Source organism: Pteropus medius, unplaced genomic scaffold (genome assembly GCF_902729225.1).
Source record: "Pteropus medius unplaced genomic scaffold, Ma_sr-lr_union100, whole genome shotgun sequence".
Taxonomy (NCBI): domain Eukaryota; kingdom Metazoa; phylum Chordata; class Mammalia; order Chiroptera; family Pteropodidae; genus Pteropus; species Pteropus medius.
This window is the reverse complement of record NW_024344378.1, coordinates 31228-58736: the sequence shown is the minus strand read 5'-3', so window position 1 is coordinate 58736 and position 27509 is coordinate 31228. Positions and strand designations below refer to the sequence as shown.

The 27509-nt window shown below is 42.8% G+C and overlaps 1 protein-coding gene across 6 annotated transcripts in view; it reads right to left on the bottom strand.

Annotated features, from left to right (window-relative positions):
- ZMYND11 (zinc finger MYND-type containing 11) overlaps positions 1 to 20914 on the bottom strand; it is an 89804-nt gene extending 68890 nt beyond the window's left edge. For 2 of the 6 annotated variants that reach the window (XM_039870953.1, XM_039870958.1), the window contains exon 1: positions 20182 to 20245. The gene's annotated coding sequence lies outside the window, so the exon portion shown is untranslated. Of the gene's footprint in view, positions 1 to 19920; positions 20073 to 20181; positions 20305 to 20633; positions 20768 to 20791 lie in introns of those variants that run through there. The other 4 variants (XM_039870950.1, XM_039870947.1, XM_039870944.1 and 1 more) reach the window with 4 other exon arrangements.
- Positions 20915 to 27509: the final 6595 nt, after the last annotated feature.

Here is a 27509-nt window from a genome sequence, read left to right as displayed (position 1 = left end):
TATGTCAGGTACTCTTTTATGCTCGAGGAATAAAGCAATAGCAAAAACAGGCAAAAAATCCATCAATTAGTAAACGACATTAGCAATCTGGGCGTTCATCAATAAAAAGAAAATCTCAAAAAATGAGTTTCTGAGATCCTATGTACTGACAGCTTGTCACTTTAAGTCATTATGGTAGGGGCCAAACCAAACTTCTCAGTCCATTCTTTCCCGGATGTATATTATATTTCTACTAAACTGACTACTCAAAATTCCTAAGTATTTCCAAAAATATCATACCTCTAGACCCCTTTGCTTAATAGTTCTCTCTGCCTAGAATGTGCTTCCCTGTCCCTTTACTAATTAACAAAAATTTCCTTGCTCTTTCTAGGACTTACCCTAATGCAAACTGTTCCTGATCTACCCTCTCCCCTAGAATCAAACTAACTCAAACTCAATTCACACGTGTATTCTAATGTAGTCTGTTTATATATCTCTTACAAATTTATTGCCTTACACAAACAATATAAATTTCCCAAAATAATCCATTAATTCAAGAAAGGACATCTCGTTTGTCTTTCGAGGTATCTTGCATAAATATGATAAACTTTCTACATGAAATTATGAAATAAAACTTTTCCAGCTATGTCATACAAGCAACAAAGTCCCAGAGTAAGCCTTTATTCATATCGAAGATTAAGACATCAAAAAGAAAGGTGAGACGTGTAGAGATACTTAACGCAATCTTTTTTCGACACATTTTAGGGACCACGACAGACCCTTGGGAGGAATAGCTCCTTTGAGCAGTGATTCTCAAGAGGCCCTCAGTTTAAAAAATAAAAATACAAAACCAAAAACTTCCCAGTAAATGTTTTCCAATTTTTTTCTTGTGGTAAAATACACATAACATAAAATGGCCATCTTAACCATTTTCGAGTATTCGGTTCAGTGTATTAAGTACATTCACATTGTGTGCTGTCACCACCGTCCATCCCCATAACTCATTTCATCCTGTAAAACAAACTCTATGCCTGTTACACAGTAACCCCCCGGTCTTCCCTCCCCCACCCCCTGGCACCCCCCCATTGTGTGTGTCTGTATGATTTTTACTATTCTAAGTATTTCACAGAAGTGGAATCATGTAGTATTGTCCTTTGGTGACTGTCAATGATTTCTCCGAGCACAATGTCTTCAGTGTTTGTCCACGCTGTAGCCTGTGCCAGAACGTCCTTCCTAAGGCTGAATGCTATTCGATGGCATGTACACACCACATTGTGCTTATCCAGTCATCCGTCGATGGACACTCGGATCACTTCCACATATTAGCTACCTTGGGCAATGCTGCTGTGAACGTGGGTGTACAAACGTGTCTTGGAGACCCTGCTTTCAATCCCTGGGTAGGGACCCAGTGATGGGGTTGCTGGGTCATATGGTAGCGCCATTTTTAACTTTTTGAGAAACCTCCACACTGTTTTCCACAAGAGCTGCACCAATTTACATTCTCACCAACAGCGCACAAGGGTTCCAATTTCTCCATATTCTCTTCAACACCTAATTTTCTATTTTTTGTTTTTGATAGTGGCCATCCTAATTGGTGAGGTGCTCCAAGTAACTCTAGCAAAGCTCCTATCCCTATAAATCAATATTTAATGCAATCCCTTACATCTATTTAAGTGTCTTGTTTTATATCATACAAATGCTACAAAAAGATGAGAATAAAAGAGAAAGCAAGTCAGGAAAAACTTAAAAATAAGCAAAATAGGGAGAAGACTGCGTCAAGGAGGAACACACTGGAAGGGTACATAAGATCAAATAAATTCTGATTTTTACTTCTTGGTGGTGGGTTCAAGTTGTTATCATCTACTATCTAACAAATAAATATAACTATGTTGAAGTATTTCGACACGTATTACATAAAATTTTAAAATTTATCGCAACGTATAATGTAGATTTCTTTGTTATAGAGGTTAGGTTGACATTTTCCCAAAGTCTATCAACAACTTTAAATTACTTTTTATTGATAGTCTCTTAATACCATTTTCCCATTTATATGTTAATTCCTAAAAACTGATATAGAACTACAAAAGACCCCAAATAGCCACAGATATCTTGAGAAAGAACAAAGTTGGAGGTGTCATGCTACTTGTCGAATTATACAAGGCTGTAATAATCAAAACAGCATGGTACTGGCATAAAAAGATACAAAGATCAATGGAACACAACATAGGACTCAGAAATAAACCCACACCAATACGGTCAACTAACCTATGACAGAGGAAGCAAGACTATACAATGGAGTAAGACCGTCTATTCAATAAATGGTGCCAGGAAAACTAGACACACAAATGCAAAAGAATGAAACTGGGTCACTTTCTTACACCATGTACAAGATTAAACTCAAAATGGATTAAAGACTTAAATGGAAGAGCAGAAACCATAAAATTTGTAGACAAAAACAGAGGCAGTAAACTCTCTGACATGGCTTAGTAATTTTTTTTTTTCTGATATATCTCCTAAGGCAAGGGAAACAAAACGAAAAAACGGGACATCAAACTAAAGTTTTTGCATAGCGAAGGAAACCATCAAAAAAACAAAAAGGCAACCTGCTGAATGGGACAAAGTATCTGCCAAGGATACATCCAATAAGGGGTTAATATTCAAAACATAGAAGAAACCCATATAACTTAACAGCAAAAAAACGATCTGGTTCAAAAATGGGCAGATAACCTGGTTATGTCTCCAAAGAGAATAGAGATGGCCAACAGACATGTGAAAAGATGCTCGACATGACTAATCATCAGAGAAATGCAAATCAAAACCACAAGATAGCACCACATATCTGTCAGAATGGCCACCAACCGTAAACCAACAAACACATGCTGGTGAAGAAGGGGAGGAAAGGGAGCCCTCGCGCACTGTTGGTGAGAACGTAAACCGGTACGGCCACCACGGAGAGGTTCCGTGAAAAACTGAAACCAGAACTACCTTATGACCCAGCAGTTCCACCTCTGGGTTTTTATCTGAAGAAATTCAAATCACTAACCAAAAAAGATACATGTACCTGTTCATTAGAGCATTAGCTACAATAGCCAAGATACGGAAGCAACCTAAGTGTCTATGGATGGGTGAACGGATAAAGATGAGATACACACATGCAACGGGATATTGCTCAGCCACACACAGAAATACAGCCTTGCCACGTGCGACATGAATGGACCTAGAGGGTATTGTGCTGAGTGAAATAAGTCAAGGCAGAGAAAGACAAATACCATATGATTTCATCTACATGTAGAATCTAAAAAACAAAATAAACAAACAAAAAAAAATACAAACTAACTCAGATACAGAAAACATTTTGATGGTTGCCAAATGGGAGGAGTTGGGGTCTAGGAGAAAAGGGGAAAAGGATTAAGATGTACAAATGGCTGGTTATAAAAACAGTCACGGGGATGTAAAGTACAGCACAGGGAACACAGTCAATGATATTATATTATGGGGCCAGGCGGGGACTAGATCAATCAGGGGAATCACTTCATAAGTTATGTAAATTAGGAACCACTATGCTGTACTCCTGAAACTAATATTGTATGTTAATTGTAATTGAAAATTTAAAAAAAAAAAATTTTAAGACTACCACTTAAAAATGTAACGGAGTTATTAGGAAAAAGCAAATCAAATCTACAGTGAGATACTACCTCACACCCAACTAGCACGGGGACTAAAGAAACAGGAAACAACAGAGAACAAGCGTTACTGAGGATGTGGAGAAGAGAGAAGCCTTGTGCACTGCAGGTGGGAATGTAAAATGGTGCGACTGCTGTGGAGACAGTATGGAGGTTCCTAGAAAAATCAAGAATAGAAATCTCATACGGCGATTCCACTGCAGAGCATATATCCAAAAGAACTGAGAGCAGGGTCTCAAAGAAACAGTTATACACCCATGTTCAGCCAGACACAAGGCCACATGTTGTGTGACTCCACTGACATGGAATGTCCAGAAGAGGCCAATCCACAGACAGTAAGCAGACGAGTGGTTGCCTGGGACAAAGGGAGGGGGATGGCGGGCGGGGGGAGGTGTTAATGGATTCACGGTTCCTTTTTTGCAGTGTGGAATGTTCCAGAATTAGTGGTAATGGCTGCACAACCCTGGGAATGTGCGAGAAACCACTGAATTGTTCACTTAAAACACAGTCACTAAAGCCAACTGACATGTCACTCGGTTGAACTGAGGAGTCTGGACAGAATTATTTTTACAGTTACTGTTAAAAATTTTTCAACTTAAAAGGAACTTTCAAACCACAATCACTTATCTTTGAATGTGTCTCTCCTTCCATTCCCTGAGACCAGCTCCCTATCCTCCAGAAAGTAGCTCCTGTCTGCTTTCGTTATTGCTATTAACTTTTTAAAACAACTATTATGGAAAACTTCAAACATATTTAAAAGTAGAAATATGAGCCTTTTGTCTTTAATAATATTTTGCCATATATCTTAAGTCTAAATTATTTCTGTAAAAACTCCCAAACCCTAGGTATCAAACATTCATTGTTGTAAATAGTAATCTATCCTTAATAACAAAATGACATTAAGCATAAATTATGAAATTTAATTAAAAACACAAATGACTCTAGAATCTCTTCCTCCCCACTACTACCAAAAAAAATTGAAATGGTATTTTATACAGCCAACTTTCAAATATCAATGCAAAATCTGTCCCTACATAACCTAAAATATTAAGTATTATACAGGTATTTTTGTATTTGTATTTTGACTCAAATTATTTTGTGCTTTTACTAAATAAGTGCTTTGAATTATGTCCTGGATATTATGAAAACTCAGACAAAATAATCAGAAATTCTGCACTCCACAAACATGCTCTCTCTCAAATGAATATAATCCATCAGTCTACTTCCAAATTTCTGGTTTTCACACTACCTGAAGGTTAGGGAAGTAGCTGTTTTGTTTAACTTAAATAAAGGTCTTTAAGCTAAAATATGTATCATCTTTGTGACTGGCATATTCCATTAAGAAAGTAATCACATGTAAAGGAAAAAAATGTTTTCCAGCAAGTTAGTTACATGACTCATGTTAATTAAACATGAAAATACAGAAACGTCTACTCATCCTTATTTAAAATAAGATTTATAAATCTTCCAAATAACTGCAGATTTCTTTAAAAAATGTGATTGGAAATCCGAAGTATATTGGACACTCCCACCCCTGCTTAAGTGAGAGACAGAGTGAACGCAGTTTCGTAAAGACGCAGGCCATCACACAGGCGGTGGGGCAGCGACACCTGGCGAGCTGCACTAGCCGCCTGCCCTACACCAGGGGGCTCTCAAGGGCCAGGTGCGTGTGTTGCAGGGCTGTCCTGTGTGCTGTAGAGTGTTAGCAGCATCCCTAGCCTCTGCCCACGAGATGCCAAGTATCCCTCAAGGCATGACAATTAAAAATGTCTCCAGGCAAGGCCAAATGTCTCCTGGGGGTGCAAACTCACTGGCTGCAAACCAAATGTCATGCTTTTGCATCTGTGTGCTTGAGTTTTGTAAATTTTCTATCTCCTACTTCAGTGTTTACCACTCAATGGCACAGTAACCTCTTTTTAGTATGCGTGTTTCTCAAAGACTTCCCTTTTCCTTTTAAAATTTTAAGTACGCTGTCCACTAAAATATCACACCAACCACCCTGATGACAGCCGGTCTCCCGGGGAGGACTGGTCATGGTGGAGAACCTTGGTCTTGTCTTAATGTTCATAGTGCGAAAACTATGTCATTTTAATTTGCTTAAGATGCTACTTTGGCCAAACATCTTTACAAATAATTTCTTTTCACAGTTTAGCTCTTCTTAGAAAAGTGTGTGTGCTCTCTGTATTTACTGTTTGCCATTTTTCTAATGATACTTCAACATTCTTCACACACCTGAGGATAGTACCCTTTGGGTTATCATTTATATCACCAATATCCTCCTAGTTTTTTCCTTTGTAAGAAGCTTTCTTAGTTTTAAATTTTTATATAATCAAATGTGTCAATCTTTTTTTCTAAGTCTGCTGCCCTGGGATCAATCACCTTTCTCAACTTAAAATTTAAAAAATACAGAGCAAAACAATGTACATCCCCCTGCCTCCCACCCCATAAAATCTCAGTTACTTTGAACTACATCTGATTTGTTTAATCACATGAAATGCTTTCTGGGGAGAAAAACATCTAATCCTAGTTTAGCCTATTTCCCCCTGGCCCCAAGAACACTCGCCGGAGGCACTTGTGGCTGCAGCGTTTACCCCGAGGTAACTCGCGATTACAGTACTAACCTCACCCCCAAAGTCTGCCACAAACTACCTCACTTTTATTATTATTTTCACATTGCTCTAGTATATCAATAGTCTTTGGAAACAAATGACATCATTCTACTTTACAGCATTGTTTTTAGTAGTGCTATTTCCATTTACAAAATATATTAATTCTTGGTTGCTGAAAATGTCAAACCCTAGATGTTTTGCTTTGTGTTGTTCCATGCTTTGAAATTTACACACGAAAAAGAATTATTAAATACTGACCATCATACATTTCTGTTACATTAGGATTAGAGACAAGTTCTGTTTAGAAACAACTCCAAGAACAGTTTTTATACTTTATTTTCACACTGAAAACCAGTCGGATTTGCTTCAGCCTCAGAGAGCGTGTTTATGTAAAATTAACACTGGCGGTGGGAGCACTTATTTTTTCTAAGGGGGAAATAGGTTAAAGCCAAATTTACCAAGGGCCTAGTATATACTAAGCCCCACCTAGGTTGGAAAAAGAAATAAAGCCACAAGGAAAAAAAACGTGCAATCAAAAGAACTCGAAATAAGAGGAAGTTACTTATATTCCATTTGTAGCCATGAAATTTCAATACAAAACTTATTCTTTTATAAAATAAGAATTAAAAGACATGAAAAGGATAAAAACCTTGACACTTTAGCTCACATATGTTGATACTGATTACTTGCAGGTCCCATATTTGTGAATTCACCAACTCGCTAAAATTATCCGTAACCCAAAAATCGATACTCGTGTCCTTCTGCAGTCACACAGACACTCACACGCACGGTCCCAGCTGAGGTGGAGCAAGGCAACGCTCCGCCTTGTCCTTCCAGCTCAGACAGTAAATACTGTCCTTTTTACAATGTATTTAGTGCCACATTTTTGGTGTTTTTTTGTTGCTGCTGCTGTTTTACTTTTGTGCTTTTTGTTTGATTTCGCTGTTTAAAATGGACCCAAGCATGGTGGTGTCTAGTATTCCCAAGTGCAAGAAGGGTGTGATGTGTCACGTGAGCTTCGCTTAGACCCGAGTTAGGCCGCTCAGGACCGGCCATCAGGTGCACTCGGAACAAGGAAGACTGTGCCAGCTGCGCCCCAAGGGCATTATGGAAAGTGCAAAATAACATCTAGAGAGTGTGAGGGAGCCATGAAGACAGAAAAGGGGTGACGCTCGTGGATCCATGAGATGACAGCCACGGTCAGGAAAATACAAAGACTCCTCTGCTAGTACTGGCGGGCAGAGGAGAAAAACTCGCAGGCAAAGAGATCATGTAGAAGAACAGGTTTTTGCTGCTGAGAGTGGTGTGTTTCACAAGAATGCTGGCAAACGAACCTCCATAATGGAAATGGCATTCTGATTTACAAAAGTGTTGTGACCAGAGGCTACCAGGAACCGAGCCTGCGTTTCCCTTCGGGTAGTTCAGTGTTTGTGTGTGTTTGTGACTTCCTGGGAACATAACTACAGCAAGTAACAAGAATCAACTATAATTGTAAACAAAATGTGATGGTTACTTTTTAAATGTCTTGAACAGCCATTTTTATAACGTTATGAAATAAACCTCCTGAAAACCATTTTAAGTAGGGAAGATGAAAAAAACTGAAGCTTTTACGATATTTCCACTTAGAGATATCCGTCCACCTCTGGATAAATGTCGGCATGGCAGAACAGGGGTGACTGTGATACTATGATACGCTCATAACATTTCCTAACAGGTTAGTTAAAATGACAGGAACTTAACAATCTATGAAATAGGGTATTTAATGTTTGTATTAAAATTAGTTTTAATTAGCCATTCATTTATCACATAGCAATCGTACTAGCCTATACTAGGTAAACCAGAATGCTTCATTTCTCAAATATTTTTTTCAAAAGCACTTTGTCATAATTTGTAGATTGTAGAATGGTAAACTTCAAATTTGAAGAAAATGACAAACAGAAATTCTGGACTGCCGCACAGATGGACAGAGCGGCACCATGCAGAAGGCATTCAAGGGCAGAGAGACAACAGGAAATAAGTCAATTTTATCAGGTATTAACATTTTACACTAAAAGTAACACATCCTGCATATTAAATGTTTGAATGAATTTAAATGGTAGACAACTCAAATAATGGTTTCTACTTTCATGCACATTAAGAGTCACTGCATGCTTCTAAAGATAAGATCTAGGTAGTATCCTGATCTGCACTGACCTTTTTCCTAATACATTTACCTTTAAAATTATTGTCTCTCTAATTAATGAGACCAGTTTGCAACTGAACTTTTCCATTATTTACATTATAATTACATGAAAATTAACTATAATTTTTAAACCATTATTTAGCAGTCCAAATAAAAGATATTTTAGCTTAACAAAGGAGCAAATCTCATTTTACCATATATATTTTGCTATAACGAATAAGCGACAGAAGAAACAACTAAGAAATTACATGACCGTGCTCTAGATCCAAGAGCAAATCCACACACAGGGTGAGAACACACGGCACAAGGGCTCTTGACCGTGCCCCACACCAACGCAAACATCACTCACTATGGCACACATGCAGGCAAACAGTCCACTTCTGAGCAGGACTGAGTTATTTCTCATACTGTCTTACTGAATTAATATAACACACATCTCAAAGTTTGTATCTTTGAAAATGTATAAAACATTTTACTAAATATGCGAGACAATCTGAAATCTTACGATTATCTGACGTATTGTGTGAAGTGTATGGCAACGGCTGGACACAGGGAACAGCAGACACTGACAGTGTCTGCCAGTAAATCTGCCACTCTGTAGAGCTAAACTGTCAAGTACCTGTTATTTTAACACAGTGTCTGTTTTTAAAGTACTTTGAGTTTTAATCCGGTTAAAATGTTTTCTGTAATCTTGAAAGGGGGTGTCAAAGAAGTTTGGCTTCATTTCATGCTTCTGATTTGCCAGTACAGCCCAGGGCACCGTGTTAGTTAGGAAGGGCCTTGGGGCCAAGGAGGGAGCTTACAGGCTACCAGTGGGGCAGGGGAGGACATGAGTCTCCAGGAAACTGAAAAAGAGTATGTAATGATTAACCATGGTTAATGAAGGTGTATTGTTTTCTAAAATAATCCCATCTCATCAGCATTAAAAGTGGCCACAGCCTAAGCCGCAGCTCACCTCTGAAAGCTGCCAGAATGGCACTGGGTGAGCTCACAGCCATTACGCCTCAGGTACAGCTGGCAAACGACTTCCTTCACTTAGAACTGTACTTCTCAGCTTTCTCCCTCTGGTCTGTGAAGACTGGGCAGGCAGGGTAGTTAGTGATCACTCTCTAGTCTGAGGAGCAGGGTTCCACAGAAAGGCAGAGTGAAAATAATTCACTTTATCAGACTCTGCTTCAGCTTTTCTCCTCTCTCGGAGCAGAATGACTGCCTCCCTCCTGGGCAATATAATGTCTGAAGGATAATACTTTTATCAAGTAGAAAATTCATTCCAATATGCCAAAACATACCTAGAATTTAATATAGAAATATTAAAAACGGTAAGCTAACTGAATATGTTTAATTATACTTTACTACTGTATTGTTCTTCCAAAAGTAAACTTTATTATTTAAAAAACAGTAGCCTAACAAGCTAATACAAATGTTACTCGAGCACATGCAACACTCATTTTAACCGTATTGTCAGTCATGGATATTTTATAGCTCCCTGCCATGAGTTCTTCTGATTCCTGTACGTTAGAATACCCAGGCCATTTAATCAGTCAACATTTATTTATATTAAACAACAATTTTGTCTGTTTTGAGTACAGGAGCTGTAGGAGCTCAGAGGGCTACACAGGAGTCTGTACCCCCTCACCTCAACGCGGAGAATCACTACAGTTTCCCTGAAAAAGTGACATTTAAGCTGAAGCCTCTAAGACATTTAGGGTTAGCTAACAAGGCTGAAGCAAAGGAAGACCGGCACTAGGTAAGGTGGCACAGTACACAGGGGCCAGGTTATGCTGAGTTTCACAAGCCATTATAAAGGATTTGAGACTTTAACCCAAGGACAGTGGGAAGTCACTGAAGAACTGTTCAGCAGAAGAGGGATTAGACTCCGAACAGCTCTTCAGCTTAGAAGTTGAGTCTGTACCGACCACAGTAATTCCACCTTCCTTATCACCTGATACCAGGCCGAGTGACTGCCGTGCGACTCAGTGAGGGAAAAGCACGCTAGGGCTACTTTTAGGACAGAAGTCCTAGCTCCTGGTCTCTCCTTTCTCTGAATGTCACTAGATCCAGATGTGATGCCCCAAACTGATGCAGCCATCTCACAACCATGAGGGGAACGGGCCTCAAAATACAGCTGAGGGTGATGGACCAGCTGAGGGCTCCAGTCATATGACGGTGGCAAACACTGCATGGGGAGGAAGAGGAGAAAAACAAGGAAAGACGACAGTTTTGAGGAGCGCTCAGGAAGGGCAAAGATTACAGGCGGGGAGGAGAGGGGAGAAAATCAGAGCAGTGGGTGTGTTGTTTCTGCTGTGTGTGCGTGTGTGTGTGTGTGCGTGTGTGTGTGCGCGTGCGTGCGTGCGCGTGCGTCTGCCCACACCTGTCAGCAATGAAAAGAGAAAGAGCACTCTCTCCTTTGTCTACCTATACACACTCATGCGACCTACTGTACGCACAGCACTGTACATACCAGGGATTATAATATTTAAAAGCTGGTGTTTTCTGGTCAAGGAACTGGGAAGATGATGATAGGGGTAAAACTGAAATAATAATAAAAGGCAAAAGAATAAGAACTAGATGAGGAAAAAAAAAAACTCATTGAGGCAAACTTTAAATGCTGTGGAAGTTAAACTGAGGGGACAGATCACTGCGGGATAGCAATAAGGCGAGGAAGATGAAACCCGACAGAGCTCCCGAATGCCAGCGAGTTTTAAAGTAAATTTTAAGCTGACTTTAGCACTGGAGGTGGAGTGAGGAGGGGGAAAAGGATACCTGAGCCAAAGTTATAAAGTATTATTTATACAACCAGTACTATCTATGAATTAAAAAAAAAAAACTTATTAAAAGAACAAACAGAATGACTGGCTGAAGTAAAAGTTTTACCTAGGGGAACAGAAAATAAGACTAAAAAGTTAGACTAAAAAGGGACTCCAAAATATCACGAACGACAGGTTACGGCCCAACTGCAAAGGAAAACAAATGCATTAGGAGAGGTTGAAGACGCCCGCACCTTACTGCCTAGTAGCAAACTGGGCTGTCAGGGAAAGAACCAAACGAAGCCTGCCATCTCCCCAAGTCGAGGGGACCAGGAGCAGAGGCTGGCCACCAGCTTTCGGATTAGTATTTCATTTGGTTGAATCCAAATTTTTAAGCCAATTACTCTCCATTAATCAGACCACAGATCGTCTTCCCTTCATATTACAACACTCAGGATCATTCTATGAAATGGTACCGCTACTTGAGAACACCAACTCGTAATAGTATACCCATTTAACATTTCCACTCTATTTCAAGGTCAAGTTTTATAAAAATATTCTATTTAAAATGCAATTCCCTCAGTAGCAATTAATATACTTCTTGAATGTATCTGGTAACCTAAAAGTCCCATCTGCCATGTACCCTGGCCTCTGCAGAACCGACGGACACTGCACCAGAGAGGAAGGGAGGGAGCGAGACACACTCGGCTTGCTCGAGTCAGAAATACAGCAACCAAGGACAGGTGCAGACACTGGCCAGCAGTAGTCAAGTGGCAGGGCTTCTTCCTCCATACTCTTCTGATATTCGGCTCAGACACTGAATCTGCTCCTGCAATGCCCATGTCTCTGGGGAACCAACCACCTGCAAGTGGAAATGACACTCCCAAACTAGAGGAATACCAAGGAGCATCTGAAATTCAGACAAAGGCCAGGGCTAGCCAGACTGCTGAGCAGAGTCCAAAAAACCTCATGCGGCCTCACCACCTGCAGACACAGCCCCCCATGGCTGGCATGACGGTCTAGGGAAAGACATACACATTCTTTCTTCCCAATATCCATCAGGGTCGCAAGCTGCTTACTCCAGCACCGGCAGGAACACTAGGCTGCTGCTCAAATTACAGGAAAGCCCAGAGACACTGACACTGAGTGGCAGTCCATCTCCTGAATATCATTCATCTCAGACATGATGCAGGACCATCAAGAAACACCACTAACCAAACCTATCTTGGACATCCACCTTCTCCAACCAACAGCAGAAAATACAGGACATTTTACAGGAACCAGAGAAGACTCAAGGTTTCCTTCTGGGAAACACGTATTTTTCAGACTGTCAATCCTCTTTCAGAAACTTCATGAATATTACTCTTGAAAGACAATTTCAGAGATATAAAGCTAAAGGGCACAGGGCACACGATTTTCTATAAGCCATTCCAAAAAGAAGTATTTGAAAGAAGGCTCTCTCTCTCTACATATATATATCATGACCTACTTTAAAAAATTAAAATTTGAAACTTGAATAGTAGATTTTTAAAACATGGAACTTTTAAAACTAGAGGCCAGATCCATCTCCACAGATTCTGATTTAATGGTTTTGTTTCAAAAGTAATTCAAATAGACGCTCAGTTGTGATGGAGAACCAGTGTACCATGAAGAGCACACAGGCTGCTCCTGGTTCCTAAGGCGTCAGCTAGAATCCCAAAGAACTCAGTGAAAGACGACGACCAAAACAATACTGCAATTAAGGCTGACGACAGTGTATTTTTCATTTGCACTTATTTAAAATGTGGACACAAACGAAGAGAAAAATCTAACTTTAAACTGATTAGTGGTTATTCAGCTTTTAATTCACTTGAAAATAACTGAGACTAAAGCTAGTTTATTAACAAACCTAAGAAAATAAAATTCAACTTTCAAATTATTCAAATGGAAGTTTCTTATCTGAAATAATCCAATATGAATACTGACCACAAATGAGAGGCTTCTAAAGGTTATGTGAATGGAATATGTATGTGCAGAATAGTAAAGAATGTACAGTATTTCAAAATAAAACATATCAGAAAAAAATAAAAATAAAACATATCAGGTATTTTGACACTATATAACACTAAACATGTTTTTAAACATAAGGGAAAATGTTAAATTGTAAGTACAACAGAAAAATAAATCACCTTAAACTTTATATCCTCTATGATTTAAAAAGACAAAATCTGTAATGATAAATGAAATACCCCAAAATTCTTTTAAATATATTAATGGAAATCTCCCCAAAATTAGTCTCACTTGTTTCTACCCCCCAAAACTGGGCAAACTAGGTATAGTTTATATCAATTCAAGAAGGGCTCCGTGTCAGAAATCAATTGAAAATTAAAGACCTGATTTCCCAAACAGCATTTCTCAGATGCAGTTTTGAGACAACAGGCAGATAAATTGATCTACAAAAAAAACTAAAAAATTCATGATGACTTTAATGTTGAGATAATTTCCTCATGCTCAGCCTTCACTAGAAGTATTTTTTTAAATCTTCCCATAGCTATTAAATATGAGGAAACCAAATTCACTGTCGTGTAGTAACATCCCCACTGATGAATATCAGGACAATCTGAATCTGCGAATGCTACAACTCAGTTATCCGTTTCTCTCTTCACCATAAGCTTCTCAGAATACTTTATTTTAGATGACAGTAAACACCTCCTAAAATCTGAAGCCTTCACACTTAGAGCAACTTTCAAGAAATTAGCTATTTCAACCCCGACTGATGACCCACAGGCCCTCAAGGCCAGGCTGCCTCCTCTCATACAGCAGGCGTACTCTAGTGCAGAGTTAATCTCCAGTGGTTTCAAACATTTCTATACGTAAGTATTCAAGTTGTATGTTCCTCCCTCCCATCCTCTGCCAAGTATCTTCCCAATGTGAGCTGCCCACAGTGACAGCAAGAAAATGAGCCAATTAGAGCTGCTTGCTCTGTGATCACCAGTGAAACTGGAACTACCCAGAACTTTATGCATGGGACACTGACTACCAGGACATTTCTAATATTCCTTTTCTTTCCACCTCCTCCTTTTGTAAAAAGACTTAGCTCTGTCTTACGTGCTTTTATTATTCCTCGCTTTGGCAGACTTGTACATTTGGGAGACGGAGGTGCATCAGTACAAAGATCCAAGGACTTGGTGAGTTTCAGAGAGACAGAGCAGCCAGAGTCTGGGTCTGGTAGTCATACACTTGAATTCAAATAACCATCTGATCACATATTCTATGTGACCTCAGGCCCTGGTAACCTCTCCCTCCTAAATCTGTTCTCTTATAAGTTATAAAAGTTACAATTGTACTGTAATACTATAGTTTATCATATAATCATACTATACTACTACTTTCCTCATGCCGCTGTGAGGACTAAAGGGAGTATGTAAACAGACTATTATATTAGATGCTCAATAAGTGCTGCCACAAGATGAAACTCAGCTTTCTAAAAACTGCTTACAAAGTAGACTTCTAAAGGAACCCAATGTGCACACAGTCAAATTTAAATGTATTTATGACAGGGTCTTGCAATAAACCACACTTATCTTCCTGATTTTAAAAAACATAGCATTTTTTAATCCCAATTGTGAAATCTCCCACTTGCAATATGAATCCATTTAAAAATATCTGTATATATCTTTCTTTAGTGTTTACATGGTAAATGCTTGAACTAGGAAAGAAGAATCTTCCTTCTTCAACCTATATTTCCTATTTACTTAGCATACAAGTAAAGCAAACTAGGAAAAAATATTAAAAATTTTAAGTGGGCCTATCATTTAAATGCTTAGAAAACATACCTGGAGAACATAAAAATTACTAATCATAACACAGTTGTTTTTAAAAATCCTCAGGCAATTAATATAGAAAAATCACAAAGTTACATATTAGAGTAAATCTGACATCATCAGTGTTAAAATCTCAAAAGTAATCTTAGCTCAAATACTCACTTTCTTCTGTTACATTTTATTGCACTTGCATCAGTAATGGTGTTACCTAGCAAGGGTCTAGTACATAGTAGAGTTTCAGTAAGTAATGATGTTTAATAAATGAACTCAAGATAGTCTAACACATTCAATCCATTATAAAAAAAAAATACTATACATTGTTTTAATATGACCTTATAAAACAGATGAATTATGGAATAACTGGAACTGTAAAAGCACTTACTTAAGACAAAACTACTTTATCTACAATCCTTAAATATCACTTACTTTACAAAAATAAATAAAACACTGTATACGTTTTTGGCAACACATATTTTCCAAATAACATATAAGAGCATATGTGATCTGCTAAATATATTCCTCTCAGCACTGAAGACTAGGTAAGAGTCAATGATCTCCTAAAGTTGCTCATATAACAGTATTCCATTACCTTTATCATTTTTTGAATTTTGCATAAAGTTAGGCAAATGTTTAGCCATTTATTTATTGCACAGAAAATGCACCCCCCAAAAAATAGAATGAATTAAATATATGAATATTTACTCATTTCATATAAATTATTTGTAAGATTGAGTTACACATCTAACAATTTGCTAAACTTCTCTACTAAACACATAATGGGCTCTACAATTTTTTTTTAAATTTACAAATAAGTATTTTTTTTTATTTTACAGACCGTATTTGCATTTGTAAGTAATTCTGTATTTAAATATTGTACAGCATTTTCACAGTACAAACTACATAATTTTCCTAAGAGGAAAATCAGTAAGTAACAGCGGGCGACACACACGCAGAAAGATCTTTCCTTAAAGCAGTACATATGCTTAAAATATTTCAGTTACAACTGGATATTTAGATTTCGATTTTTATCTCCCTCCCATTATCTTCATTTTTAGCATTTTACCTCTTATTACAGGGATTTTGTCCTCAGGATCACATTCTCTCACAGAACTCCTAGTTCACTCACTTCTCATTGGAGAATGTGTGTGCTAGGATGGGCCATGCGACAAGGAGGTGGGCTTTGTGTTTCCATTGAAAAGACTGCTATGCTTTCAAGATGATCAAGTGCAGGATTTTAAAAAAGAGGATAGTGTATGTAAAAACTTGGCAGAGTGGCTAAGACACAGTAAAACATACAACATGGGATATGTATTATTACCAGGTACACAACTATGAACTAAACTTGCAGAAACCAAAACATTTCTAAAAGTCAGGACCAGAGGAAGACAGACCACTGATAACTTCACGGAATCACTGCACCAAAGCAGATTTAAACTGTGTAGCAAATCAGACAATGCCACTGCCAAGGAAGTAACTGACAGTTATCATGCAAGAGATGTGGGTAGAAATTAAACTCAAATCAGTTATTTCTGACTTCTTGTCAAAATTCCTAATAAAAATGGTATGGGATTCGTTCCACAATGATCCAAGAGGTGCCAAGCAGTGTTCCTTTACTTAGAAAGTCTACCTGCTTGGAGCAAATATAAAACATACAACCTGACAGACAGGGATGTGAGAAAAGACAGAATTAATTTAAAATCAATGGTTAAAATAAGAATACTCACACTATATACTTCAATTACCTATGTTCTTCATCAAATATTAAGAAGTAAGGATGGGCAGCTGCCAGGGGCTGGGGAAGAGAGTGGATGGAGAGTTCAGTGTTTAATGTATATGCAGTTCAGATTTACAAGATGAAAAGAGCTATGGAGATGGATGGTAGTGATGGGTACACAACACTGCTGATGTATTTAATACCACTGAACCATACACTTAAAAAGGGTTAAGATGGTAGATTGTTATATTTTTTACAATAAAAAAGTAATGATAGGAAGATCTTAAAGCTGCTTCAAGTGAGGCCCAAAGACTATGACAAATGCTTATTTTCCAACCGTCTAAGATAACTAAAGAGAAAAGAAACTCAGTTACTCTGTGACAGTTGAACTCGAATCAGCAAGACCAAGCATGTGAGAGCGTGCGCCCTGCTGTCTCAGAGCCTCGCTCCTCTCCGCTGAGTACCATGAACAGTGAATGGGACTCAAGTGAGGTCGATCAGTCTAACAGTCGTTTATGAGGCAATAACCCGATTATACAGTTACTGTTATCCTTGTTTTTCACATTAAGAAACTGAGACCAGGAATGACAACTTTAAGTAATATGCCCACGATCATTTTGCTGGTAACTGACAGAGGTGAGATTCAGACCCAAGCAACCTGGCCTCCCAGTCGTTCTGCTACACTCCCTCCCTAATCCAGTGACTCCAAAAACCTAATCACCTTCTTAAAAAAAAAAAAAAAAGTTAAGGTTTTCAAATAGCAAAAGTTTCTAACTATTATAAGTCTGACTATTTTCTCTTTAATTTTTTTCTAGATACATCTGCTTTAATATTTTGTGTTGAATTCAACAGAATGATGCTAACGGAAGGTAAGAAAATCAGACACCAGAGGTTTAGAGTTCTAAGCAATATTAGGACAGCATTTGATACTTCGACTACAAATGTTAAAATTCTTAATTAGCTTCAGTTAGTGTCTTAATTAGCATATGCCAAACGGATATGAATGTTTCTGTTATACACTATCTGAACGACCCTTAAAGGAAAAGGGGGACAAGGTTACAAAAGGGAGAAAGTTCAAATAAACACATGTCAACTCACAGAAACACGCAAGATGACATCCACTCGAAGTATCAAATGATATCCTAGGAACATTTAGTAGGAACGAAGAAGCTAAATTTTAACACTTTATTTTTCTTTGTAAAGCTGGACCCACTTACATGTATGTTTAAACACCTTGAAACAAGTAACTGCAAAAATAAATTGCCCAATTACAGAATGTAAAAATAAGATTGTTTTCATACTAAAAACATCTACAGTAAAAAGTACCATGCAAAAGATAAAACTTCTCTGTTAACCAAGAAGTTAAGCAAGAAGTATGCGTGAAGTTAAGCAAAAAGAATATTTTATTATGTCATAATCACATCCTGTATCTTCTAATCCTTGATTCTCCAGCCTGGCCATCTTATAAAGAAGGGTCCACCAAAATAATGACCGTAACCAGCACCAGTGAGCCAAAGACAAGGAAAATAACATGCCTATACCAAACTCATCCTTTATCTCCTGCTTGCACAAATTAGGATTCAGAAAAAACAAAGGTGACGCTGCTGACCAGACAGCAGTCAAACTTTTGAAGTACAACCAAAACTATCTCCCCAATCACCTCCAACCATCCATTAGAAACGACGACCCAAAAACATCCCATAATTACACAACTGATACATTTCTCAGTTTAAAAGAAAATAAGCAAATGTTTTGCTTTCTGCCTTTCAACAACAGGTTAAACTACTTTTAAGCAGGCTCTTGCTTCCATAGACATGGCTTGCTGTAGGATACAGAACACCTGGGTGAGGCAGGCCAGAGGACCCAGGACCGAAACGGCAGGGTCACATGGGGCCCTCCAACCTTCAGGCTCCCACCCTTGCACAGGCTACCTGGGCACTAGCTTTGAGCTCACAGAAACACCGTATGTGTGAACACCGGACACCAGACACACCTTTACTGCTACACCGGGTATCTCGTGCCCACTCTAGGTACCATTCAAACACCGTACACAACACCAGGCACCATGGACAACTGGGTACCAGGCACACTCTGTATGTAACATCGGGTACCACGTGCACACCGGGTACCACGCCCACACCACATACAACCCACCACAGCACACACCAGGTACCATGAGCACCCCCAACATAACACCTGGCACACCGGGTATCGTACCCAGCCTATCTGTACCACCCGGCACCGAGACACACCGGATCTCATGCCCACCCCATAGGTACCATCAGGCATCATGACACACTTGGTGTCATGCCCACCCCATAGGTACCGCCGGGCAGCACAACACACCGGGTATCATGCCACACCGCACGTAACACCGGGCCCGCACCGTAGACCGTCCACAGCTGGCCCGGGAGAGAGGCGTGAGGGGCAGTCCACGCGCGAGTCGGGGTCCGCGGGCCGCCCCAGGAGACTCGGCTCGGCAGCTCCTGCCCGGGCGCGGGTGGAGAGGGGACCCCGCAGGCCGCCCCCGGGGCCCGAAGGACCCGCGGAGGCCGTGCCGAGCCCGGGGCCCGCGGACCGAGCGCCGCGCCGGCCCGGCCTCGACCCCGCTCGGAACGAGTCGCGACGGCGAACGCCCCCTCCCGCCCTCCGCGGGCCTCAGGCCTGCCCGCCCGGAGACGGCGGCCCGGCGGGCGGCGCTCACGCGACACCCCGGCTTCCCGGCCGAGCAGGCCCCGCGCGCTCCCTCCGCGCCGCCCGCCCCGGGCCTCCGCTCCGGCCGCCGCGGGACCCCGCGGGACCCCGCGGGACCGAGCAGGCCCCGGGCCGCCGCCCACGCAGCTGTGCGGGAGGCGAGCGGCGGGCGGCTCCGGGCCCGGCCCCACGGAGCCCCGCGCCCCGCCCGCGCGCGCCAGGCCTTCCCCGCCATTACGCTCCGGTCCCCGCCGCCGCCGCCTCGCGGGCCCGGCCCGGCCCCCCGCTCTCCGCGCCTGCCCCCCGGCCCCCGGCCCGCGCCCCGGCCCCGGCCCGCGGCCCCCGGCCCGCACCGCGGCCCGCGCTCGGCCCCCGGCGTCGCCCCGCCGCCCGGCGCGGCGCCTCAGGGCGCCATGTTTACAGCGGCGGCGCCTCAGCCGCGAGCGCCGGGGCGCGGGCCGGGGGCCGGGGCAGGTCGGGGCGCCGGGCCCGCCGCCGCCCGCACTTACGGGGTCTCCTCGCCGAGCGGCGGGCCGGGGGCCGGGCGGGAAGTCGGGGCGCCGGCGCCGCCGCCGCCGCCGCGAAAGTTTGCGTCCTGCGAGGCCCGGCGCCGCTCACATGGCGCAGCGCGGGCCGCTCCGGCCGGCCTCCCGCGCCCCGCCCGCCCCGGACTTTATTGTGCGGCCGGCCGCGCCGTGCGCTCGCGCCGCGCGGGCTCCCTCGCTCCCTCCCGCCCGCCCGCCGGCCGCGCCGCGCGCGCCCACACCCACCTTCCCTCCGCGCCGCGGCCCCAGCACATTCTCGCGAGCCGCACATGCCCGGCACCGCCGCACGTGGAGCCGACGTACGTGCCGCGCGGGCGCAGCGGGCGCGGCGGGCGCGGCGGGCGCACAAAGGTCCCGCGCCGCATTGTCCGCGGCCCGCGGGCCGGGGCGGGCCGCACGCCGTTCGCGGCCCCGAGCCGGGCGCCCGGCGCGCCGCTCCGCGCGCCGCAGCCCTCGGGAAGCGTTCACGGTCCCCTGAACGGCCTCGGGAGGGCGGCTTTCGTGGCCTTTTCCTAACGCTATCAGCGGAAGGGGTCGCGGGGCCGTGCTCGGTCCTCCTCCCATACGCACACGGACAGACTCCGGACAGCAGGGCCACGCGTCGTCAGCTGGGCACGCGGCAGATGCGGGAACGGAGAACTCGGGGCTCGCTCTCGGGTCGTAATTCTAGGTCTCACCGGAGAAGGCCCTCGTGTGTGGTTCAAGACAGACTCGGAGCCGAATCCCACTATGGATCGCACGTATCTTCCCTGACGACCTTTCTCCGCTGGGAGTTTGCAAGGAAGACCGACCAGCCAAATGTCCTACTCCGGGTCTCATTGGACATATTATGTACCTGAAAATCACAGGACTTTGCGTTGCTCATCCAAGTCATCGGTCTTTTAGCATAGCTGGTCTCGGAGACCAAGTGAGAATTCAGAGATGGGTGGTTCTGTGATGTACACCAAAGACTGCCTTTCAGCCATTCACAGCCCTGGTTCTGACACATGACACAGAGTTCTTGCTTATTTCAAGGGACATCGCGAACTAATTTTAACTCGTTTTCATTTTACACATAAATATATGCCATTAAAATCCAGCGGAAGGGTTAAAGGGTGTCAGAAAAAGCAAGCTATGCCTGGTCTGAATGCAGGACCAGGAATTCTAACAATGAACGGCTTTAAGTAAGTCACCCTTAAAGAAAATCTATGAGAAAACTGCATGGCCCTACGGATTCCACTGAGGGCACTCAATGAAGACGACATTTATGTACAAAAGAAAGCTCACCTCTTGGGAGAGAAGCGATTGCATAACTCCGCGTTTTTCTCCAATCCAATTCTTTCATCATAATTTCAGCTTTTATACACAGACACTCTCTCTCATTAGATACATTATCCCCAGATTTCCTATTGATTTTGCCTAAAATTTAAATCTTGGCCCTATTTACCCTTCAGAACAGTTTTTCCTTACCTCGTTTTCCCCTCAGCTGAGTGAATATGGGGGAGGGGAGGTGGTCTGGAGGCCAGTGGTTTGGGGTTGGGAGTTGAGGGGAGCCAAAGCCCCAGTACTTGTTTTCGTACAACTTAGGTTATATCATGTATTTATCTGCTGAACTGCAAAGAGATATCACGGGGTCGAGGTGTCAGGGAAAAGAGGAGAAAAGAAAGAGTAGCGGATGGCGAGGAATGGTTTGTCATCAACCTGAAATGTTTCAGAGACTTAGTACCACCCAGAGAAGGACCCCCACACAACACTCCCACCGACATTCGCTACCCTTAATACCCGACGCGATCAGCGTATCAACTCTTCATAGACTGTGCTTTAAGAAATACTATTCAACAAGTCGGTGTGGAAATTTTGTCTCTTTAACAAACCGAATTATATCTTTCCCTTACAGTACACACTTAAAAAGTAATCCGAATGACTTAAATAATATAATTGTAAAAACAGAATCATTTTTAAAAAGGTAGCCGAAAGTATAAGTGAATATTGGTAACATTGAGGTTGGAGGAGAATATCCTAAGCCCTAAAGCAATGATTTTATCTCAAAGAAAAGAGTGAGAAATCTGACTAAAATTCCTGAGCCCTATATGTCAAAAACAAATAGAGACCTACTTTAAAATATTCCTGAACTTTTTTACACCTTAGAAGAAGTTTCTTCTCCCACTTTCTTCGCGTAGTTGGGACCGATTCGAATTTCTTAGAGAGGGCCACATCACAGCTATGTAGAGTGAGGGTCTCCCACTAAGTTCCGGTTTAAGAGTGTTCCTGGTTTGCTAACATATAGCAAGAAGCTCATGCACTAGCTCCCCGAATGAGTTGCTTTTATTTATTTTGCCTTTACTATTATATTAAGTTTTATGTTTTTATGTGCATTAAAGGTTGAATTACAGGAACTGTGTTCATGCTTTGTTTGAGGACAGTCTTAAGTGTACGGCGCAGAATAGCATGAAAAAGCTTCAGGAATGCGGACAAACGGTACATTATAGATGAATTAGCGGACGAGTATTTTGTCGTGCTATCACAAATAACATAAACTAATGAAGGAAACAGGTCTATTTCAATGAGATATTGTGTTTTTCATCTATGGGGGCTCAGGAATACATAGTATATTTTTCTAATTTAAAATAATAGTAACTGCATTTTCAATGTCCAAGAATGGGTTTTCAATAACAAAATACCCTTGTAATGTGAGAAAGACTATACACGTAAAATTAAAAGACAAACAAACTAGGAGAATATATATACGTGGAAATTTCTATTTATATTTGGAAGAAAGAAGGAATGGGGTAAGAGTCCTTAAATATAAATACACATATATAAGTTTATGCATATATGGAAGAAATAAGAAATAGGGCAATAATCCTGAATTATAAAAAACTATGTCATATCAATAAGATAAACATCAACACCCCCTCCCAAAGATGGACAAAGGCCATGGATAATTTACAGAAGAATATAAACTATGAATAAATATTGACAAATGTTCATATTCACTAGTAATAAAATGACAAAAACAACATGCCATAACTTTTCTTCAAATGTCAGAATTCTTCGGTGATAATGCTATCGAAAGCTCACGAGATGGACTCTCATACACGATCGAGAGGGAACCGAATTGATACGAACGCCCTTGAAATACCAAGAGCCTTACACATAGTTCTATCTTTGACCTCAGATGTCCACATTTAGCAATCTCTCCTAAAGATACCATCTGAAAAACAGGCAAACAATGTATAGGCAAGTTGTTCGTGTTCTTGTTATTGAAAACTTTCGATGATTTTCTGCTCATCTTGAATAAAATCAAACCCCGTTCTTTGGCTCACAAGACCAAGCATTGTCTGGCCCCGCCTACCTCTTAAATTTAACCTCGTTACTCATTCCACTCCCGCCTCACTGGCTTTTGTCCCGTCTCAGGATCACGCAAAGTGTGTCCCCTCCTTTTGGTCCATACTCCCCCATTTTCCCAGGGATGATCCTATTCGTTCTTCAGGAACCTGTTCAATTGTCACTTCTTTCAGGAAGAACCTTCCTGAGGCAATCTACATTGGCCCTCTCTATGTTTCTCCGCAACGTCATTTGTAATGATGTATTCACTTTAGTGTTTATAGACTGACAAGAGGTATCTTCTTGTCCTCCATAGCATCCCCAGGCACCCAATAAATGTGTGGAAATGGAAAAATGCCACAGATAAATTGGTGGTCTCATTGCACTTGTCAGAGCGCTGTCAAGATATTCGTGTTTCGCTTTTAAATGACATGGTATCCGTGGCTCTGTCACTCAAGTACTGTAGTCCTTCTTAATGAATATTAATTAAAACCCATTGTTAATTAGATGATGTCATACTTGGGCTAATAGCTCAGGGCCATGGAGTAAAGGGTCTTGTAAACGCAGGTCTCTGGCAATGTCCTTCTTGCCCCTGGGTGCTCGCGTGCACGCGTGTAAAACGTAAGAGGTGTACGCACCTGGGTTGAGCTTGCAACACACATTTCTCCCTTGTATTTCCATGTGTGAGCCAACGTGTGCACACACGTGTAAAACGGAGGAGACGTACATGCCTGAAGTGAGCTTGCCGACCAATTTCTCCCCTGTGTTTCCATGCATGAGCCAAGACCTCCATGTCCCTTGGAGGGCACTAGGATCGTCACAGCAAGAATGTGTATAGAAGGGAAGTTACTAGTAAGTTGCTGATACCCCCAAATAGAAAATTTTAATCTACAGCAACACAGTAGGATTGCAAGCATGGCTTTGTTGAGAGGCCACATGATTCTCTCAATTATTTTTTTTTTCCTACTTTTAACAAATTTAGAAACAGGTCTGGCATAGCAGACTTCTGAACTTCACCACCTAGGGTGGGGGCCAGGGTAGAAACTGGGGGAGAGGGGACGGGAAGCTGCTAGAGAGATGTGTAACTGCCCAGGCGTAGGCTCTTTTCCCAAATATTTGGCACTCCGGAACTAGCTGATGAATTAATGAATGAGGTACATCACGTTGTGTTTTTTTGGTAATTTCAAGAAAATCAAATGAAAATAAGATAAAAATCCAATATTAGAAACTTAATTGAAGTGGACCATACAACTACTTATGCATATGATTTTCATTTTGTTGATTATGAGAAGGAACAACAGCGGAAGGAAATGTAAAAAAGGCATATTTGGGGGGGGTCATGGGTATCTTCTTTTTCTTTTAAATCTTCGTTCATAATCAGGAAAAAAGTTACTAGTAACTAGCCTACGATACTGATTGTCCCTCATGTACAGAACCACACCATGTAGGTAACCCTTACTTGAAAGAACATATACCTTTCAGAAAACTAACGATAAAATTTAGTTGCATAGAATCTTATCTCCCATCGATTTCTTTAGTTAGCGTAGCTGCCATCGAAACATAGTTCGCATCACAAAATTTATACAGAAAGCCGAAAATATAAATATTGAGCCATTGAAGCTAATAAAAATACATGGAAAATACAGGTGGATGGTTCTCACAAAAGCAGCTCACCACAAGGAAAGGTTTATAAATGTGTTACTTATCAGCGAGACGAAAGGGCTCTAACTCACGTGAAATGGGTTTGGGTGACTGTTCCACTACTCTCCCTATAGTGTCATGACATCAAGGCAATGAGATCTTATCTGGACATTCAGTGTAGGAAACAGAGCAGACAAGGCTTCTCCTTTAGAGACAGCACCCGTCCTGGAATCCACTGACCCCAAAAAGGGGCTCGAGAAGTGGAGATCTGTCTGCGTGCGACACTCTAAAACTCTTAGTTTCACAATGCGAGGCATTACCATCAGCAATAAGTTACGAGTCAGGAATGTGGAGTATTGCGAATGACTGACTGCGTGCGAGTGTGAACCCAAAGGTGTCCTCGCCATACATTTGCCTTTAAGGTCTTTCCTGATGTGGGAGAGCAGGGAGGGAGTTAAAACTCACATCCACAGGAACGTGAGGCCTATTAGTAAACGTCATCTCTTATGTATGGGACACACACGGGGAAGAGGATAAGAACCATTATTTAAACAAGGGAGAGACCAAAGCGAGTGGGCAGGAGCTGGCCACAGCAGCATACAGAGTGATAATGCCTCAGGGGTCGATAAAATGCTTTCTAGCTGTTCTTGCATTTTACAAGCTTCCTTTGATTTTATTCCGTACCTTTCAGACTTCCGATTGGATTTTTCCAGTCTTTTGTATGAGATGTTGATATTTTAGAGATGAGTACACTTTTTCTCCATCTTCCCTAAAGGTAAATTAGCCTCTAGAATTCGGTTACCAGATGGTGAGTTTAGCTGGTGTTGCTTAGTTTCCAAGGGCCCGATGGCCTCTTTCCACAGCCTGCGCGGCTCCTCCTGGTGTGCGACCCCCAGCTCACCCTGCCTGTGGCTCCTGTGCCCCATCTCCTGCTTCTGCCTGGGAATGTACAGACCTTGTAGAAGGAGGACCTGCCACCCCCTGGCTTCGATGCTTCGACATTTAGGGCAGGCAGCTCATCGCCCAAGGTCAAGGGCGTTTGTGCACGTGCCCGTCTTTCCCCTCCACAGCTGGGCCCCAGCCGAGCCCTCCACCCTCTTCTCCAGCACAGCGGAAGAGCTCAGGGCTTGGCAGGACAGTGCCAGAGGCACTCCCGGTGGGGCCTGGAGAGAGCGGATTCACCTTCCCAGCCTCAATTTCCCCGATTGTCAGGACCGTGGATGTTTGACATCAGAGTTTTTTCATCTAACTCCGACATTCTCTCTCTGTTGACCCGTGGACAGTTATTTGCCAATTTGCGTCTCATTTGCTTCATCTTTAAAATAAGAATGATAGCATTATCCTGTGTCTTCGGGTCTTGAGGATTCAGGGAGAAAATGCCTGTGCAAGTCTCGTAATAGGGCCTGACAAGGATAACCTCCCACTGTCACCGCCATCTGTGAAATGGGGACACTTTACGGGGAAAACACAGACGTTAAACGAGCTGCGGGTGGTAAAATGTGCATCCCTTTGCCCGCAGCCTTGAGGAGGGCACAGGACGGTAACAGTAGGAGGCCTGGGGCCCAGCGGTGTGCAGGTGGGTCCCTCGCCTCCCCATCCCTCAGGGAGCCTCCTCACCCCTTCGGTCCGCCAGCCACGCCCCGGGACAGAGTGGGGGGGCCCGCAGTGCGCCCCCCACCTCCCGACGCCCCCATCCCCTGCCCTTGTAGGTGGAGGTGCTCACTGTGCCTCCAGGTTGGCAGCGCTGAGGGCGGCGTCTCGCACCTGTTGCTGGAACCCGGTCGCCCGCGCGTTCTCATCGGCCTTGCTGGGTCCTTCGGGGAAGCCCCTCTGCAGGTGTCCTTTCTGGTTCACGCGCCCACGTTTCCTTCCCCCCCGGGTCCCCTTCCTCCTTCTCTCCGCTCTGGTGGCCTGGCCTCTGGGACGGCGTATCGGAGGGGCTGGGCCCGGGTCCAGTCCCCTCTCCCTCTTCTTCCTTAAGCAGTCAACGTTCCAGAAAATGCACAGTTACGTTGGACGCGCATCCTCCGACCTCGTCAGGGACACCTTTTCAGCATCACCTTGTTGCTCTTTAGAGAGGACAAAATTTAGCCACATTGTACCCCCAGGACACTCTTGTGAAGATTTCATGTAGCGAGTTCGCATGAAAGAGGAGACACCTGTGCTCACCCATTGTCACCACGGGTGACACGACACTCCCTGCGGGCGGCCACGGGGTCTGATCGCTGCAGGGCGGAGGTCCTCCCGTCTCTCATGCCACCGGCTCGTGCTAACGCAGGAGACCCCGTGGGAAACAGCCTGCGCCGCTTTGGACCAGGACCGTGGCACGTGCTACTTAAGATGCCTTTTTCTCTTGTCTTCTTTTGGCTTCGTGAGCGTTGCGATTGGATCTTCCTTCCCGCACGAATTCACATTTCGTCAAACATCGACTTCCTGTCAGTGCCTTTGGAGTCGTATCTCATTGTGAAAGATCTTTCGTTTTCTAATATTTGAAGATTTCTTTCAAGTTTGCATGATTGATGTAAAATTTAAAGTGGCCTGATCTTCATGGAAGGTTCCAGTTGGTGACACAAATAGAGTCGAGAGAAATTTTAGAACGCCTTGGA